General features: G+C 36.9%; 1 long non-coding RNA gene across 1 annotated transcript; it reads right to left on the minus strand.

The window, feature by feature from the left end:
• Positions 1-449: 449 nt before the first annotated feature.
• Positions 450-1,048, minus strand: LOC115664195 (uncharacterized). The gene is made up of 2 exons (XR_008816741.1): positions 805-1,048; positions 450-712 (listed from the first exon to the last, which is right to left on the minus strand). It is a non-coding gene; the product is annotated as an uncharacterized LOC115664195 (long non-coding RNA).
• Between the last annotated feature and the right edge of the window lie 2,047 nt (positions 1,049-3,095).

Genomic DNA, 3,095 nt, shown 5'->3' on the forward strand with positions numbered 1-3,095 from the left:
CGCCGATCGCCGCCCGCCGCCGCCGCGGCGAAAAATATTTTCCGAAACTTTTTCATATTGGTCGCCGAACACCAGAAAATTATGTTCTGGGAAAACATTTTCCTGGAAAATGACTTCCGGGAAAATATTTTCCAAAAGGAGAATATTTTCCGCCAAACGAACGGAGCCTTAGTTTGAAAGATAGAACGAAAGAGAAGCCCAAGGAAACCGAAGAAAGGCCTGCACTTTAGGTTTTTCATTTCTCATGAATTTCTATGGGACCTTTTCTTATCCTAAGTCAGTGTCCGTTAATTAATAGTTGATTAATTACTTAAGCTACGATAGAGGCGATGCATTCACAACGAAGTAACGAAAAATTCGTTCCATGCATAAAAGCATGCACGGCCATTGTAAAACCCTAACTTTGAGTAGCATTGCTTAGAATTTCTCGATATGAGAACAAACAATAATTTTATTCGAATAAATCTCTCATTAAATTTGATAGGTTGCAATGAGATTACAATTCAGAGGAAAACCAAAATCTCTTGCTTCTGGGTCCATTGATACACATCAAATTGATTCTATAATCATAACAAAATGCAACACCCAAAACAATGCGTAGTTTACAAAAGTAATGACAATTTAGCTTGAAACTTTGCTCGATATGACATTGTTGGTGTAGATGTTTATGTCATGTCGGTCTATGAGCCGATGTACATGTGCACGCCGATCGCTACCAAGAAGATGCATATGAAAGCCAAGTAGAGGATAGAGTGAACAAGAATCGAAACCCCAGAAGTCTGAAAATTGCCGAACTCAACATACCGGTTCCGGCCCGGAATCTGGATCAACAACCCCGGAGTTAGGAGGATGAACAGCACCGTCGACACGAACACCGATCCCCAATCTGTCATCTCCCTCTCTCTCTCTCGATTACTCTCTTCGATATCTTAGATGAATAGTTTTGAGAAGTATGGCTTTGAAGATGATAACGAAAGGCGATCGAAGATGTGCTTTGGGAAGGCGCGGAGACAAAGTATTGGTGAAGAGAAGGAAAGAAAGGAGAGACTCATAGAATCAAGCAATTCGTGTTCATTGTTCACATTCGCTTTAGGACTTTAGTTAATGTTAATCGGAAGCTTCCTAGGCAATGGTCATTTAGTACTAGTGCAACTCTTTTGTGCTTTAATCGTGCTTAACTTTTCCTCCCTCACATTTATTTCTAAAAGTTAATTGCTGATAACTCATAATAATTGAAGGAACTCGATACGTTTAAATCTCCCTTTCGTAAAATTCGAGTTCTCCCCAAAATACAAAAAATCACAATGACGCAAATTTCAGGCACACAATGAGACCATTTATCATTCGTTACAAAATTACTAAAATTTTTTATATCTCACCAGACGTTTTTTTTTTTTGGGTAACCGAGGATCCGCCACCATTCCCCGGGGACGAGCTCGGACAGGTAATTGGGGCGCCTATACCTCGGGGGAGATTAGCCCAGCAACCCACCGCCAGGGCTCCTATCTCACCAGACGTTTAATGCTCCTATACTGTATAATTAAGCATAATGTGATCCAATAAAATTAAGTCAAGTCAAACATTTATTGCTCACCACATAATGAGGTCCCGATATCTCTTCGCTTAGGCCTCTTTTTTGAGCGATCTTTTATTTTTTATGATTCCACATAACTTTTCGACATGAATCTTATGGCAAACACGAAATTACTGGAAAGTAGAAGGAACCAACCTATTAGAACACGTCTTCTATTATATGTCCTGCTGAAAGGATTTTGAGAGGGCAAAGCCAACTATATATAAAAAAAAGAAGTCCCACCAATTAGAAGAGTAATGTGAGAAATTCTTCTCAAACTAGGGATGGTGGAAATCATGTCCCATATTATCTACGCGCTTGTGAAACATATTGTAAATCACGTTTAGTTGGCCCGTGAAGCCCCTCAAGTTCTTTTTGTTTTCTTGCCATAATTTTAGTTTTCAGAACATTTATGACAAATTTTTAGGGTAATTTAAAAATAGAACTTACAAATATCATTCTCAATTTTGCTCTTTCCTCCTCACATTTCAAAATCTACAATTACCATCCTCACTTTTTTATCCTGAATTTCGACATGCATCTCCTACCCACACTTAATTTATCAAGTTGCCATTTTCTATGTTACCCCATTCTCAACCTTGGATTTCACTTTTTGGATGTAGATTTCAGGTGTGTATGAGGGTGAATAGGTCTAGTTAGATTGGAAAGATGCAAAATGTAGTTTTTGAAATGTGACGATGATATTTGATACGGGGGCAAGTTGAGGATGATTTTTATAATTATCCCTAAAATTTATGTAGTTTTGGATAGGTAAGTTCATTAAAGAAGAAAGTTGTTTTGTATTGGGTGTGCTTGTTTTACTGAAAATTTCATGATGAAGAAAAATATTTTCCATAAAAATCATATTTTCAAGGAAAATTGTTAGTTTTTATTTGTTTGACAGTTTATGGAAATGGTCATTCTTTCTAGAAGGGGAAGTCTTTTTCTCCCAATTCAAACTTGTTATTTTTAGTCTATGGAAAATGTTTTCTGCAGATCAATTGGTTTTCCATTATCCAAATACTAGAAAGTCGGAAAACAATTTCTCGAAAATAGTTTTTCTTCAAATAAACGGACCCTAAAAGTCAAAGGATCGGAAAAACCATCCCAACTATGCACTAAATTTGTGAACCCTAGGAATAGTATTTGGTCCCATCCTAAGCCATACACTGAGATCTTTCGTCCAAGGGATACACGAAGATTTTAAGGCCATCATATTTGGTGAGATGAAGTGAATGATCAATCCAATATTGTCAATTCTATAACCTAGTTTAAGGAAAGGCCTTCTAATGCTTAAATTTGGCTACTTTCGTTAGGAAAGTTTCTTAGCCACATAGGATAGGCTATGAGCGTGGCACGACAAGTATAGGGAAAATAATAGAAAAGATGGTGCAAAGCCAATAATATATAGAATAAAGGGTCCTACCAAAATATATTTAGGTGATGTTAGGGTTATATATAGAAGGAAATTCCCTTTTACTATATATCTAATTGATGTTTTACAAGTTATACACATCACTTA

The sequence above is a fragment of the Syzygium oleosum genome, unplaced genomic scaffold (assembly GCF_021117445.2).
Source record: "Syzygium oleosum isolate NSW1041296 unplaced genomic scaffold, Sole_v2.1 Sole_v2.06, whole genome shotgun sequence".
Classification (NCBI taxonomy): domain Eukaryota; kingdom Viridiplantae; phylum Streptophyta; class Magnoliopsida; order Myrtales; family Myrtaceae; genus Syzygium; species Syzygium oleosum.